General features: G+C 45.4%; 1 long non-coding RNA gene, 1 other non-coding gene and 1 pseudogene across 2 annotated transcripts in view; all 3 read left to right on the top strand.

Annotated features, from left to right (window-relative positions):
* The window catches only part of LOC111439586, a 46220-nt gene extending 31204 nt beyond the window's left edge, over positions 1–15016 (top strand). The window contains exon 3 of the long non-coding RNA XR_002709817.1: positions 13324–15016. This is a non-coding gene — a long non-coding RNA (uncharacterized LOC111439586). The remainder of the gene's footprint in view (positions 1–13323) is intronic.
* Positions 3496–3567, top strand: TRNAE-UUC. The gene has a single exon. It is a non-coding gene; the product is annotated as a tRNA-Glu (tRNA).
* LOC111439585 lies at positions 10357–11385 on the top strand (annotated as a pseudogene).
* Positions 15017–16993: the final 1977 nt, after the last annotated feature.

Below are 16993 nucleotides of genomic sequence, written 5' to 3'. Positions count from 1 at the left end.
CACCAGACGAGCCTTGTGCTTCACAACTTCTCCTTTTTCGTTGCGCTTCAGTTTGAAGACCCATTTGAGCCCTATGGCTCGGTGTCCCGGTGGCATATCCTCCAGACTCCACGTCTGCTTCTCAGTGATGGATGTCATCTCCTCCTACATTGCCTTCCGTCAGCACGAGTTCTTTTCTGCTTCGGCGAAGGTGTTTGGTTCATCTGCACTGACGGCATGTAGTTCGGCCACTTCTTCGAGCTCGCGCGCTGCTAGTCCAGGTGGTTCACCTCCTCCCACTAGGTCATCCATCCTCCGGTACCTAGCCTCCAGATCAGTATCGTGATCGGCATCCAGCGTCGAATCCGCAGTCCATGGTGTTGCGAATTCCACTGGTTCAGGTGGTGCACCTGCTGGCGGCGGTGACATCTCCTGATGCTGGGCTCCTCCTTCTTCAGGCTCGGTGACGAGGTACTCCACCGTGAATTGATTTGGATTACGGTCTGCCTCGATCACGTCATTCCACTGCCAGAAGGTGCTTTCATCGAAGACGATGTCGCGAGACACGTGAGCTCGCCCCCCTACAGGATCATAGAGTCTGTACGCCTTGCTCCCGGGTTCGTAGCCGATGAAGACGACCTTCAGCCCCCTGGGATCGAGCTTGGCGAGATGGGGACGTGTTACCTTCATGTGTGCGACGCAGCCGAACACGCGAAAATGATGTACTGTTGGTTTTTTGTTGTACCAGGCCTCATATGGCGTCTTCCCGTCGAGGCTTCGGGTTGGTGACCGATTGAGGAGATAGACAGCCGTCATTACTACCTCTCCCCAGAATCTCCCAGGCATCCCGGCCGTCACCAACAATGACCTCGTTGTCCCGACAATGGTCTGATTTCGGCGCTCTACCACTCCGTTCTGTTGGGGGGAGTAGGGCGCCGTTAGGTGCCGTTGTATGCCGATCTCGTCGCAGTACTTATTGAAACTTGCCGAGGTGAATTCTCCACCTCGGTCTGTGCACAGCACTCGCATCTTCTTCTCACATTCGGCCTCCGCTCGCGCTTTAATGCGCTTAACCGCTTCTGCCGCCTCACTTTTCGCTTGCAGCAGAGTCAGCCACATGAAGCGGCTTTTGTCATCGACTAACAGGAGGAAGAGACTCTTACCGCCTGGGGTCACCGGCTTGATGGGCCCGCAGATATCGCCGTGTACAAGCTCCAACGGCTCATCGGCTCGGTAGGCTGTTCGAGATGGAAAGGGTGTGCGTCTCTGTTTGCCGATGAGGCACCCGTCGCACAGCTTGTTCACGCCTTTGATTTCTGGCAAGCCGTGCACCAACTCCTTGTTCTGTAGCTTTTCTAGGGCAGGAAAGTTTAAGTGTCCGTACCTTGCGTGCCACCTCCAAGATACCTCTTCGGTCTTGGCCGAGAGGCTAACGGGTTGGTCTATCTCTAACTTCAGGATGTAAAGACGGTTTGTGGTGCGCCTTGCCTGCGTGATCAGCCGTCGTTGATTATCGCAGATTTTCAGTAGTCTGCGCTCGATGGAAATGAAGCAACCTGTCTCATCGAGTTGACCCAGGCTCACAAGGTTAACCTTGAGCCTCGGGATGAAGTAGACGTCGGTCAGCTTGCGATGCTCGCCTCCCTTACTGACGAACAGGATGGTGCCGCACCCTTCGATCTCGACGACGGAGCCGTCGCCAAATTTCACCGTCCCACGGATCCCCGAGTCGAGCTCGGAGAACGCAGATCTAGCCCCGGTCATATGGTTTGTTGCCCCTGTGTCAAGGATCCATTGCTGGTGCTCGTGTTGCTCTTTCTTGGGTTCAACATCGTCGTCGGATTTGGAATCGAAATTGCGGACGCATGCAGTTACCATGAAGAGAGCTGGCTCGTCCTCCTCGGATTGAGCCACATGGGCCTTTTCGGCCTTCTCCTTATTCCTCAGCTTGCTCCAGCAATTTCTGCTCAGGTGTCCTCTCTTCCCGATCGGCCTGCCATTGGTCGACTCCTTCTTTTGATTCCCATCTTTCCCGCGCGTGCGCCCGTGGGACATCTATGGCTTCTTACCGCCTTTGTTGCTGGAGGAGGACCCGTTGCTCTCGCCGGTGTTGTCGCGGAGCTTTAGGCGTGCAAGCCATTCCTCCTCCGTGAGGAGTAGACGGCCCTCCTTGTCAACAGCTGAAGTGATATTCTTCTCCCACTGCTAGGTTGTTCACGTCAAGCAATGTCTCGATTGAAATCGCGACTTGCTCGAGGTGATCGGGAACGACCTGTAACATCTTCTTCACGATTTCTATCTCGCTGATGCCACCACCGAGGGTGGTGATGCTGTTGGCGAGCCCCGTGATCCGCATTGAAAAATCATCGATGGATTCGCCGTCCTTAAAAAGGGAATCTCCGAGAGCTCCTTCTGCAGTTGCTCGATGTTGGATTCCCGCACTCGCTGTACACCGACCCGACGGGATTTGATTCCCTCCCAGGCCGATTGTGCGGTGCGCTTGGTGGAAAGAGAAGCCAACATCTCTGGGGGCACAGATTGTAATATGGCGGGCGAACGCCAGCCGATCCTCCGGGTACTCGATTGTTTCTCCTTCCTCTGGCTCGACAGCGTGCCATAACCCTTGCGCCTGTAGGTTGACGCGCTTCAACAAGGCCCACTCGTTGTAGTTGGACCTTGTCAACATCGGGTACTAAACGACGGGCGGTCGTTGTCTCCTTGATCACTCGCTCAACGACAACTCGATGCCCGTCATCACAGCGTCGGCCTCTTCGTGGTGGTGATGGAGATGCCGACACTTGACAGCGGCGTGGAGGAGTGAGCGAGCTTGCCCGGGACGGACCCCACGATGTGCTTATTTTCGCCCTTTGCATTTTCTTCTACTCGAACCTAAGACCTGTGTGTTGTTAGGTCGACACTCTAACCACTTGAGCTATTCAACTTGATTGTTAATAGGTTGGCTCTTCTGTGATGGTATACTATCGATCGCTTCAACGAGGCTCTGATACCACTTGTTGACTCTGGCAATTCGGAAGACAGTGTCGACGAAAAATTGGCCGAAGGTTTCTTCGAAGGAAAAATTAGCGGAAGTAAAAGGAGAGAGAGTGAGAGATTCGCTGATAATGCTGAAGACTCGATGTTATATTTTACTTCAGTTGAACGGTTTAAATAACAAATCTAATTACAAAAATAGAAAAACCAATTATACAAAAATAGAAGAAGTGGACGAAGACTTCGCCCAAATTGCCAAAACAATGGCTCCTAGAATCACGCTTCTCCATTCGCGTGAATTAAGATGTAACTAAATAAGACATGGCTTTTATTTAACAGGGGCGTGGTTGGTGTGTCACTGGGTCGGTGGGGGAACCCGTAGGAAGGGCGGGACGACCCGCCGAATCGAATGAACATCAGAAATCGATAAGATAAAGACAAACAAATCATCGAATTGCTTATGTATAGAAAGAAAATGAACCACTTCTATTCTCGGAGCTTAGGTATATGAAGAATGGCTTTTTGGTCCCTTTCGTCCAGTGGTTAGGACATCGTCTTTTCATGTCGAAGACACGGGTTCGATTCCCGTAAGGGATAGGTACTCATTCCCGGCCTCTATTAGTGTGAATTGCTGAGTGATCGCTCGCTATCTGGCTGGAAAAGGTGGTCCGGAAGCTTCCTCTCTCACAGCAAGCAAGACGAGATCACCTTCTCAGTAATGGACTTCCATTCTTCCTTACTTAGCCTTAGATGTCCTTTCATAGATTCTCGAACCTCCACGAAATCTCTATGCATTTGTTCTTTCTTTCCACATCATCTCTTTTGGCCGTTTTTCTTAGGCATTGAACCCCACCTTAGGTGCTGAGTAGTGTCCCTACCTCCCTAATACCTAAAAACAAGTTCTGTCTATGGAGCCTAAAGCTTAAACCATGGCAGTAAGCAGTAAGTAAGTGGGCCTACCTAGTCTTTGCCCAGTCTTCACCTTCTTCAGTGGCCAAGTTTCAGCATTCAACGGCGGCCTACCACCTTTCTTTTTCAAGGTTGAGTTCAATTCAAGTAGTCTTTCCTATTCTTATTGGTAAATAGCGTCTGGAAGGGAAGCGAAGGGAAGGGAAGCGAAGGCATTATTGAACGAAAGAGATGTCGGGTCGGTCAATTGCATTAGGTAGGAGATGCAGGACCTGTCTTAACCGCAAGTGTATTCGCTATTCGATTCCATCCTCGATCCCACCCTATTAAATCAACTTCCCAAGGTTCTCTCTCTTTTTGACTTTTCAGTGAAAAAAGAAGAAGGAAGGAATGAATCGGTAGACTTTCTTTTCTATGTCGCCGTCTCATCAATGAGCGTAGATTGATAAAGATGGCTGACTGTTGGGCTGGTCAATCTATATCCCATTCTGAAGGTATAGTTTTCTTTGATCACTGATCGGCGGGTAATCCATACTTTCGCCCCCTTTGGGCAGTCAGTCGTCTTGATCCGCCAGAGGGTCTTGAGCTAGCTTCCTTGAAGAGGCTTGATGGGATGGGAAAGAGAGGTAAAGTCAAAGAACAACCTAAGGAAGGTACCCCACAAGCTTTTGGATTCCATGGCTAAGAAGTAAGAAGGCTGGCTGACTTTGGCAGATTTGAGGTCAGGGTGGAGGAGGAGGAGTAGGATAGATAGGAGGTGAGTGGTTGATATAACCGCAGTATGATAGGAGGGAGATTTTGGCAATAAGGGTGGTGCTAGGGCTCAAGACAATAAGGGGGAGTTGGATCATAAATCAGAGTTTCTTTCTTTGAAGAGGCAGAATCCTACCGGACTTGAGATAGGAATGGCTAAACGGATTGTCCCAGGAAGAAAGCTAATGAAAGCAAAGGTCAAGAATATCTATCTTGGTTTAACAGAAGTTAGTCAAAATCTCGCTTGGTAAACGAAGAGAAAGAAAGAGAAGCGACTGAACCGAAAACAAACCGGAAGAGTAAGTCAAGACGATTAAAGAATAAATGAAGACGCTTAGCTTACCGGAGAGGAAAGAAAAGAGATAGTGAATATGCCGAGTCAAAGAAAGATAACTCCAAAGAAGGGAATATCATAGAGTCAATCCATCCGGTCAGGGAATAAAGGTTCAGAAGAATAATAGTCCGTCCTCTTTACCCTGTGAAAGAAGGTTCAAGTTCAGGAGAGAAGAGAAGCTGCTTTGTTTACAGTTCAATCCGGAAAGGAAAGACTGAAGCAAGAAAGGAGAAAGATCAGTTAAAGAATGAAGAGAGAGGAGAAGAGAAAGAATATTGAGGATTGACTGACAGTTCTGTCTCATTCATCTTGAGGATTGACTGAGAGTGAACTCGAATCAATTGAATATGCTTTCTTACAGTCGTTTAGTATATATAAGAACAAGAACAGATGGTAATAGATAGGGGGAATGGAATTGTTTTACCGAGTGAGTGTTTGAATCTATAGGTGTAGGTTCATGAGCTTTACCTTCTTCCTTCTCATCCTGCCTATTTATCTCGGTTGCTCTTCAATCAGGTCATAGAGGTTCATGAGTAAGTAGAGTAGCTCGACTGTCAAGCTGCTAACTCCTTCTTTCCAACCCAGCAAGCAAGAAAGCAAGCAAGGATCAGAGAAATAATGAATCGTTAGTAGAGTCTTTCCTTTCTTATAGGAGAGTGAGTTCAATCAGTACAATGCAGGAGAGAAGCCAGCCTATTTACCCAGAGAAAGAAAAGAGAAGAAAGAGACCAGACCGATAGCTGAATCAATCACTTGAATCAGTGGAAGGAGTTATTGATCATGAATCGGAAAGAGAGCAGCGAAGCAAGCTTTGAGACCGATAGGGAGAGGATAGAATTTATTCATTAATGGTCTTTAAGAGTGAAATCAAGGAGAAAGATCAGTTACAGAGGGTTACGGTTCAAGAATACATAGGTTCAAGTAAGGAGAAAGAATATCCTTTATCGAGGTTACTGTTCAGGAGAGAGAGGAAAGAAATGAATTAGCGCCTTAATAAATAAGGGAAGGGAGTACAGGGGCAGGAGCCAAGCTGCGAAGACTGTAAGGAGAATCAAAGAGTGAAAGAAGGGCAGTCAGGTAATATCGGTGAAGGAGAAAGACTAACTACTATTTACCGAGTTAAAGAAGGCAAGGGAATAAAGGTGAACAAGAACTTCCTGATAATAACTCACAATCATAGAAGGGAGAGGTTCAGGATTGGAATTCATTGTTTGAATAAATAGGGAAAGAACTGAAGGATCAGAGAATGAATCTTTCGTCTTGACTTCCCCGGATTCAATTCATTGTTTGAATAAATAGGGAGAGGAGAAGGAGCAAAGAGAAGAGACCTCGGGCAATCAGGTTCAGGTTCATCAGTTTACCGAGTTCACTAAGGGAAGGTCATAAAGTCAAAGGTTTCGAAGCAGTTAAGTTTGATTCTAAACACTATTCATTTCCTCGACTGTAAAGGTTCCTTAAATAGCTTGACCTCCTGAAAGAAAAGAGCTACTGAACGAACCCGCAAGTCCTCCCTCCGTCGATAAGAGTTGATAGGTGAAGGAGGTCAGAGAATCAGAGTTGGATAGGTTCATGAGTAAGTAGCGGCCGGCGAGAGGAGAATAGGATAGGAGATAAGCAGTGAAACCAATAGAATAGGAAAAGGGAATGGAATTGCGAGACCAAGGGAATGGAATTGGAAGACCTAGTTGGCTAGGTTCATGAGTTTCCATTTACGCTGAGTCTATTTGTTTAAAGCAAGCCTATTTAGTTATTTACCTCGTCAAATCTAGTTCAGGATCAAGAACCAAACAAACACCGACCTCTTCTCTTCCTGTATAAGTTCAAGGATAGCAGTCTGGAAGATGCTTTAACCTATTTACCTCGCTTACTGTGAAAGAAGGGACAGGCGAATAAATGGAATTGTAAAACCGACTAGTTCAGCAGTTTACAGGATTGAATATGAATTGATGACTCTACTGGAAAGAAAGGATAGGTGATTGATTGAGCTGCAAGGAATTGACTCTCATTCTTGTTTCGGCTTGACTTCCTTAATTCAAGACTAAATAGGTTAAGGAGCCGAACATCCTTGAATTTGTTTACGAGGGAGAGTAAAAGAGTGAAATCAGTCTAATGAATAAGGAGTTGAGAATTGACTTATGAATTACCTCGGCCCATTTGACCTCTCTTTTATCCCTAAAAATAAGGGAGAGATAGAAGAAATCTTGAGGATTGACTTACAGTTCACTCTCATTGATTCTTCGATAGTCTTTCCTGACAGTGAATGATCATTGATTCTTCTTTCGGATTTACTGTTTCAATAGGGTAAAGCATCTCTTTTATCCCGAAAAATAGGGGAAAGATAGAATTTCTTTTCTTTCAGCTCCAGCTATTAAGGGAAAACCGCTTTTACTGTTTTACAGTTATATGGGGATAGAAAATCTTTTCTTTCAGCTCCCGCTATTAGGGAAAAAGGTCTTTTAATGTTTTACCCCTATGGTGGATAGAATTAATTAATTCATGGTCTTTACTGGTTCCGGAATAAGGAGTTGAGGATTGAAAGCAGAATCAAATGAAAGAAAAAAGGGAGGGAAGGTTAATTAAGAAATCAAGGTTCGGGAGCGAAGCAGCTTTACCGACAGGTTCATGAGTTTACCTTGGTTACAAAGAAGGATTGAATAACTCACAAAAACGGAAAGGGAAGGCAATATCGGAAAAGGAAGCCAGCCAGCCAGCCCATTTACCTCGTTCAATAAGGAAAAGAAAAGGTGAAGGAGGAAGTAGCGCGAGGAAAAGAGTGAAAAAGAAGGATTTCATATGCTTTCCCTTACTGTTCAAGAATAGTGAAACCCGAGCTTAGTAGTTCTGTCGAATGAATCTTGTCTCCCTAATTGTTGGTTCAGTCTTTCAAAGCAGCTAACTCCTGAAATAAGGCAAGGGCACATAGGTTCCCCAGAGAATGAATCTTGTCTTTCTCTTATTTATGATTGAGAATTGTAAAGGAATATCTTTCTTCTTCTTCTACTAGCTTGACCTTGTGAAAGAGTGAAAGAAAAGAGAGTGCTTTACCTAAAAAATCAGGAATATCGGTTCCCCGGGGAATGAATCTTGTCTGAGTCTTCTTCCTTCTTTCTTTGTGCCTGTTCCGGAGTAGGGTAAGTCGCTCTCCTGTCAAGCAGCTAACTCCTGAAATAAAGCAATGGAAGCCACTTTACCTCCTTCCGGTCATATCGGGCGGGGCCAGAAGTTGCTCAGGGCTAGAAAGGCAAGGCCAGGGAAGAAATAGAGTATAAGTAGCTCTCCTGTCCTCTTACGGATTGAAAAAGGATAATTGATCTTGTCTCCCTGATAGTTGCTTGAGTCTTTCAAAGCTGCTAAGGAGCGAAGGAGCTCTCCTCGAAGAGGGGAGGAGTTTACTGTTCAATCAGTAGGAGTAGAGTCTTTCCTGTCCCTGAATTTATTCAAAGACTGTAAAGTAAAGGTCCGGTGAAGGGAATGCAATTGTGAGACCCTACGGGCGAAGGAGCGAAGCTGTGAAACCGAGTTGTAAAGGTGAAGGATTTCATTCATTGAAAGAATAGGTGTAAGATTTCATTCATTGAAAGAATAGTAGGGTACGGTGAAGTAGCTCTCGGTTCAGGAAGAAGACGAGTTGACGAGGTTTACGAGCGAAGCTGTGAAACCGACCGATAGGGGAGGTGAAGGAAATGGAATTGTGAGACGAGAAGGGGAGAGGAGCGAAGCCGCTTTATCGACGGGGGAGGTGAAGGAAATGGAATTGTGAGACGAGAAGAGGATCGAAGTTCAGCCTAGTTCAAGAAGTACAATGCAGGGTTACTCTCACTCTCTTTATCTCACTCTCTCCCTTCTTTCTTTGTGCCGTTGAAGGGACTATCGTCAATCAAAGGGGAAGTCGCTTCTCTTTCTCTTTGTTTACAGTCGAGTAAAAGAGTGAAAGCAAGAAAGGAGCTTCTCATCCAGCTTACCTAGTTTAACCCGAGTCTTTGAATAACTCACAATCACTGACGGGAATATCGTCAATTACCGAGTGAATAAGCGTGTCAACCACTGACCTTGTTCAAGAATAAATAGGTGTAGGAGTCTAAACTCTCCTGTTCCGGAGCTTGACCTGATTCTCATCCATCCAGCCTATGTGAAAGAGTGAAATCAATCTGATCATTAATCGATCGTCTTGACTTGTTGTAGAGGTGGAATAAATGGGTAAAGGAGAATGCGTCTTTCGTTTCATCCTTCCTTCCTAATTAAATTACCTTGTGAAAGAATAGAGAGTCCATGAATTAGCGGCAGCGGCTTTACCTTGTCTTTGAAGGGAAAGAATTATAACTTTAGGGAATATCGGTTCTGGAGTTCAATCAGGTGAAGAGAGAGTCCATGAATACGCTCGAATTCATAGTGTTTACAGTGAGTGAAAGAATCACGAACCATAACAGAAAAGGGACAGGTTCAGGAGCAAACAAAGAGACAGAAAGAAGGGAATGAGACCAACAGAATAAGTGACGGAGCAAACAGACCTTCAGAAGGGAATGAGAACCATAAAATAGGTGAAGGAGGGAAAGAAGGTGACAGTGAATTAATCTTTCGTTGAGTCTTTCAACACACTAATAAGAATCTTGATCAGTTAAAGAATGAATAAGGAGAAGAGGGGAAAGATCTGTCTTTGAATAAAGAGGGTCAGCAGAGAGATAGTTGTAGAGGTGAATGAAGGAGTGTTTGAAGGAAAAGGGGCGAAGCCCTGAGACCAAGAGGCAAAGACGCGAGACCAAAGAAAGGTTCAGGGTCGAAGACGCGAGACGAGAAAAGAAAAGGGAGAGGGTTTCTTTCGGTTCAGTAAGTAGGGACAGGAGCAATGAGACCAGAAAGAATAGGTTCAGGATAATGAATAGGAAAGGTGCGCAGCAAGCAGTGAGACCAAGTTCAACACCTATGATATTCTATTTACCGAGTCAAAGAAGTAATAGTACAGGAAGGAGTTTAATCAATAGGTTCAGGCGAAGAAGTGAAAGAGCGAGACCGCGAGGGAGAGGAGTGAAAGCAAGAAGGGGCCGGAGAAAGAATCCATCAATAGGTGTTCCGGAGTCAACTTCACTCTCATTTCTTCTTCTTTCGTTTCGTCTTGACTTACTCTTCCTTCTTTCATGAATTTCCTCTCTTGTAAAGTCAGGGAATATTGTAGAGTGTTCCGGTCAGGTCATATCGGACAAAGAAGAATAAATAGTCCTCTTTACCCTTTCAATCACATCACAATCAGGTAATTCAGGTTCAGGAGCGAAGCGACCTTGTTCTTCAAGAAGAATAGTCTGGGAATAGAGGGGCAGGAAATGAAATGGTGAAACCGACCTTAAGGGGAGGGGCAGGCAATGGAATTGTTCAACCGAGTTGTAGAGGTAAAGGGGCATCAGCGACCAGAAGGGGTTTGTTTCTTCCATCTGGTGGAGAAGTGTGGCTATTAAGTGGAGAAGTACCTATTAAAAGTGTTGAGAGGGCCAATGGAATGCGTGCGCAATCCTTTCCTTTCGTTTGAAACAATGCTGGGTTGTTTACGGCACAAGAACTTAACTTGGTTCAGCTTCAAGGATGGTGCTGTTCAGATACTGAGTGAGTCCTGGTTTCTTCTTATTACTTACCCAATGGAAGCCTCAGCAATATTCTCCACAGAAACTCCAATTCGACGAGAGTCCTGTGATGGAAGCAAAGATTGAATATCGTTTGGGGGGTTGCTTCCGCTCTGACTTATCTGAATGAAGAATGTGAGAGGGAAATCATTCAAAGAAATGTTCAGACTTGCAATATATTGCTTGATGGAGAGTTCAATGCTAAGCTTGGGGATTGGGGTCTGGCAGAAGTTTAGTCACACTGTTCGAATACAAGAGAAGCTACTATACCGGCAGGAACAATGGGATATCCCGGACCTGAGTATCTTTATTCGGGTATTCCCACTGAGAAGACAGATGTTTACAGCTTTGGTGTGGTAGTGTTAGAGGTGGCAACGGGGAGAAGGCCTCTTGATTATAATGGAATTGTTGTTGTTGACTGGGTCTGGGACCTGTGGAAAAAGGGGAAATTAATTGAGGTGATTGATTCGTGTTGATGGGGCAGTTTGAAGGGGTAGAAATGGAAAGGATGCTGATGATGGGACTTTCTTGTGTGCACCCAGACAAAAAAGGTGAGCGCCGGTGAAGGAAGCTGCAAGGATGATTAGAGATAGAAGCACCACTATTGCCGGTGAGTAAACAAAGAGTGGGCATTTGACCTCTTTTACCTGTGAATCTGAAGAAATAGTGAATCTCGGTGGAGATTGTCCCAGTCTTGATGATGCACTGTATATGACCCAACCCAATTTAGCTAAGACTTGCTCAGGAAAGGCCACACACATTAACATTACTTCAAATGGTTTTCAGTATGGGGTCTTTGTTGCAGTTGGTATTAGACATGGTTGAAGCTTGTTAACCAAGACCAGTCTTCCATTTTGGATATCGGGGGAATTCCACCTTTCAACAAACCTCAACGAAGAAGTTATGTTTCCTTTAATATAGTTTTTTATAACTATTCCTCTGTAATGCCCGAAAATGAAGAGGAGATTGCTCTTATCAGTCATTCTCATTTTGACCGCACTTATTTCTGCTTCTTTCTTATTGTATCATTTTTATACAGTCTCCCTCCTTATTGTTAAGACTCTTTTTGATTGAATAGTGTGAAACTGTATTAACGCTCACACCCCTACCAGTGCCTGAGCCCTTGCCTTGGGGTGGAGTCGAGCTAGCCCAGATATAGTCTTTCAGTTCCTTTCTGATAAACCAATTTACTACTCATAACGAAAAAGATCTCGATTTATTTACAGACAGATGTCGTGTGTACTGATTGACCAGATGCGACCGATACCTGTTGACAGATGACAGACAGAAGAGCGGGAAGTAGCATATCTTTCAAGAAAGAAAATGATGTTACTTACTTATAAGCAAGGTATTCGCCCCCCCTTGAATAAAAGAAGGGAAGCAGTATTGATTTTGTATTGATGGATTGAGGAGTCATGCTTTACCAATTTCCAATACAGTTGATCCTGTGTAATTTGAGCATAAAAAGTTGATCTTTCTTTAGCACCTCTTTAGCACCTAGTCCTGCATGCTGGCTGACCGAAGCACCTGTACTTCAATCGATTAACCAAGCACGGGAGATATTAGCTAAAAGGATAGATAACCGGGATATTGAAAAAAGAAGGGTCGTAGACAGATGAGCCTTTGCGACCGTTTACAAGAGTGAATACCGAAAAAGACAATTCCAGATGCCCTCAGACAGATGCCACTAAACAAGTAAAGGACAACGGACAGTTTTCGCGGCGGGAAGACCAACTCTCATTCAAGGAAGCGGACCGTTGACGACAGCAGGCTGGGAAGGACAGAGACTACTAAAAAAGGCGAAACTCACATCTTTTTAGAGGCCGTACTTGACCCATCCTTCCCCTGAAACTCGCAATTTAGCAAAGAAAACCATGTAGTACCTTTTTCTCATGTCGCTACCAGCTACAGATCAGATATGACCGGTTGGTTGAAGAAAGAAGAAAAGAGAAATGAACGATTAAGCGAGACTTTGCCTTATAGACCAATGAAATGGAAGTTTGATTAGACAAAAGTTCTTTGAAGACCTCTTCAGCTTCCACGCTTATTATTGCTATCACCTCACTTTAGACCTGCTTACTTAGAATGAAGATAAATAATGAAAGGCTTTACACAAGACCCTTACACAGGCGAGAGAGAGAGCCTTCGCTTACCTGCTTACTTAACCGTGGCCTCCTATCGTATCTATATCCTCTTTCTTTTCTTTCCTTCAGTTACATCAAGTCTCCGTTCTACTTCCAACTACCGATGGGAGAAGGCTTGGACGTATAGCAAGAAAGAATCAGAGGTATGGCATACGGGATATATGAAATGAAAGGGGCTGGAAACAGAGCTGGAGATGAGCGCTAGCCAATGGTGAATACTGAAGAAAGCACCTTAGCAATTACCAGTAATGCCCCTATCGACCTCAGTCTTGTTTTTTGCTAACTTGAGTAACGAACACTATCTCATTAAAGGCCGAATATCCATATATATCTTTATGGAAGAGAGTCGGCCCACTTTTAGCCAGCGATTATGCCCGTTTTAGCCCTACCGTCCACCCCTATATAATGGAAAGAGGTACTTTTGAGAGCTGATGTGTAACGGATCAAAGCGACCGTTAGTCGGGCTGATCTGTGATTGGTCAAGGCGAGCGAGAGGACACATACCTCCTCCATATTCCTTAAATGGGCAAGACTCGGATACTGCATGCGATCAGTATAAGAGTTTACTGAACCTTAGATGGAATTGTGAAACCGAAACCGACAGGTGAAGGAAATGAAATTGTGAAACCGTAAGGTTCAGGATATGAAATTGGGAAACTGATAGGTGAATGAAATGCAATTGTGAAACCGACGGAGGAAGTGAAGGGGAAGGAGTTTACAATGAAAGAACAGAGAAGGAGCGCAGCAGTGAGACCAATAAGTGAAAGAGAAAGAAGAATACATAAATAGGTTCTGGTTACGGTGAAGGTGAGGTAGTTATTGATCATTCATCCTTCTTCTTCAAGAACTCCTTTTCCTCTCCTCTCCTGTAAAGGATTGAATTCATCTTGTCTTGCTTCAGTCTTTCCTCTCCTGTAAAGGAAGATCTGATTCTTCTTCTTTCACTGTTCAGTCTCATTCATCTTTCATTGTTCAATCACAATCCAGGAATATCGGAAAAGAAGAATAGAGGTTCAGCAGGAGAAGATCAAGAATAAGTAGTCTTTGTTTACAGGTCAGGTAATATCTGTTCAGGAAAGAGCTACTTTTACCTTCTTCAATCAGGTCAAAGCCTCAAAGTCAAAAGCAGGAATCCGAGAAAACAAGACCCCTACGTCTTTCTTGTAAACTAATTATTCGATCTGTAGATCCCAGCAAGGCTGCCACATCACTAAACCACCCAGGGATGTCTCTTGCAAAGAAGAATTCGTAGAGATTTTTCCAGAACCCCAGTCCAGCCTACCCGACTGATATAATCTAGAATCCACTCTCTGCCTTTACTTAACTTAGTAGTAGGCGAATAGTGACCTTATTTGTATGCGCATTCACAGGGCACGTTCCAAGATCTCCCGCAACGAGAACCTAAGACATGGTTGATTGATAGTAAGTTGAAAGAATAAATGGATCGATCATAAGTTGGTTGAATATTGAGTGTAGCTTAGGCTACGTCTTCTGTTTACGCGCTACGTCGCCGGCACACAGGATCTTAGACAGGTTTCGTCCCCTTTCGGACCTTCTTACTAGTTAGTACGGTAAAAGCATGATGCAAATAGACCGAAAAAAGAAGAGTTCTTTATAGATGAGTTGTAGTCGATTCGCCCGTTATGGCTCGTCTCGCGCTTAGTCACTCTCGTCGGATAGGGGGAAGTCTTTTCTGAAAAAACTCGCTGTTAGTTCTTCATATATATATGATTGATTTTTGAGATACTAACTCTTTGGTTGGATCGGACAGGGAACTTCTATAAAGATCTTTCCACTCATTCATCATACTCAAAGTCGAAGTCACGGCCGGGGGCTCGGAAAAAGAACTTGAATCGGTGTCGTGGTGGTACTACGAGATGGCGATTTCTTGTAGTATAGAAGAATAGATCCGCAAACCTATTGTATTGATTGACCATAGATGCGACCGCTATCTAAGAGAATCTCAGTAGTTCTTCTATCGTTCAAGGGCAAGGGGAAAGTAGCGGCTTGCCTAGATCTCGTATTTCCCACGTAGTCCGTCGGTCAAACCAAGGATTCTCTGATCAAAGTAATATAGAGATTCTTTTTTTTTGTTCTGGTATGTAGGCGAGCTAGGAGCGCATCAATCGGGTCAAAAACTCAGATAGGATCATCATCATGGCCCTTTTCTTCTTTCTTTTGTTTGTGTCCGGCTTTATTAGTGAAAAAGAGGTGTGGTGTGTGGGTTTTTTAAGGCTTATCTGTGGGCTGCTGCTCTGGGGCATCCAATTCCTCTTCTTTCTTTCTTTTCCTGAGGATCTCACATCGAGAGCTGCTTTTTCTTGTTCAGGGTCTTCCTCAAATTCGGGGAAATCGGTCAGGGGGCTACCCTCTTCTCGTCTCACAATTCCATTGCCTGAACCTTATATTGACTTTATTACCTGACCCTTATTCAAAGAATGAATTCAATCCTCTCCGGTCTCAGAATTCCATTGCCTCTCCTCACCTATCGAGATATATATATAAACTCTTCCCCAGAGGAGAGCGGAAGCTCCAGGATAAGTATGTCCTGCCTGGATTCTGTTAAATAAAAGCTCTGCCTTATTTAGTTAGGTTTGTAAAAAACATATGAGTTCACGCGAATGGAGGAGCGTGATTTTAGGGGCCATTGTTTTGGCAGAGTGGCGGAGTCTTCGTCCACTTATTCTATTTTTGTATATTTGGTTTTTCTATTTTTGTAACTAGATTTATTATTTAAACCATTCAACGGATGTAAAATAAATATATCGAGTCTTCAGCATTACCAGCGAATCTCTCTCTCTCTCTCCTTTTACTTCCGCTAATTTTTCCTTCGAAGAAACCTTCGGCCAATTTTTTCGTCGACATCCGATTTGCCAGAGTCAACAAGTGGTATCAGAGCCTGGTTGAAGCGATCGGTAGTATACCATCACAGAAGAGCCAACCTATCAACAATCAAGTTGAATAGCTCAAGTGGTTAGAGCGTCGATCTAATAACACACAGGTCTTAGGTTCGAGTAGAAGAAAATGCAAAGCGCAAAAATAAATACATCGTGGGGCCCATCTCAAGCAGGCTCGCTCACTCCTCCACGCCGCCAAGTGCCGGCATCTCCATCACCACCACGAAGAGGCCGTGGCCGACATCGTGATAACGGGCGTCGAGTTGTCGTTGAGCGAGTGATCAGGGAGACAACGACCGCCGTCGTTCAGTACCCGATGTTGACAAGGTCCAACTACAACGAGTGGGCCTTCGGAGATTCGCTTTAAGGACGGCGAATCCGTCGATGATTTTTCAATGCGGATCACGGGGCTCGCCAGCAGCATCACCACCCTCGGTGGTGGCATCAGCGAGACAGAAATCGTGAAGAAGATGTTGCAGGTCGTTCCCGATCACCTCGAGCAAGTCGCGATTTCAATCGAGACATTGCTTGACGTGAACGACCTAACAGTGGAAGAGGTGACCGGAAGACTACGTAACGTCGAGCAGCGGAAGAAGAATATCACTTCAGCTGTTGACAAGGAGGGTCGTCTACTCCTCACGGAGGAGGAATGGCTTGCACGCCTAAAGCTCCGCTGTTGCAGGTCGTTCCCGATCACCTCGAGCAAGTCGCGATTTCAATCGAGACATTGCTTGACGTGAACGACCTAACAGTGGAAGAGGTGACCGGAAGACTACGTAACGTCGAGCAGCGGAAGAAGAATATCACTTCAGCTGTTGACAAGGAGGGCCGTCTACTCCTCACGGAGGAGGAATGGCTTGCACGCCTAAAGCTCCGCGACAACACCTGTTGACAAGGAGGGCCGTCTACTCCTCACGGAGGAGGAATGGCTTGCACGCCTAAAGCTCCGCGACAACACCGGCGAGAGCAACGGGTCCTCCAGCCGCAAAGGCGGTAAGAAGCCATGGATGTCCCACGGGCGCACGCGCGGGAAAGATGGGAATCAAAAGAAGGAGTCGACCAATGGCAGGCCGATCCAATGCTCGAACTGTGGGAAGAGAGGACACCTGAGCAGAAATTGCTGGAGCAAGCTGAGGAATAAGGAGAAGGCCGAAAAGGCCCAGGCCCATGTGGCTCAATCCGAGGAGGACGAGCCAGCTCTCTTCATGGTAACCGCATGCGTCCCCAATTTCGATTCTCAATCCGACGACGATGTTGAACCCAAGAAAGAGCTCCAGTTGGGCGTAGCAAAGCTGGCACCAACTGGGGAGCCAATTCAACTGGAGGAGGAGCGAGTGTTCGCTCAGATCGGCGAAAGGGACGAGCAACACGAGCACC

The sequence above is a fragment of the Cucurbita moschata genome, unplaced genomic scaffold (genome assembly GCF_002738365.1).
Source record: "Cucurbita moschata cultivar Rifu unplaced genomic scaffold, Cmos_1.0 Cmo_Scf00097, whole genome shotgun sequence".
Taxonomy (NCBI): domain Eukaryota; kingdom Viridiplantae; phylum Streptophyta; class Magnoliopsida; order Cucurbitales; family Cucurbitaceae; genus Cucurbita; species Cucurbita moschata.
This window is presented reverse-complemented; position numbering and strand designations above follow the sequence as displayed.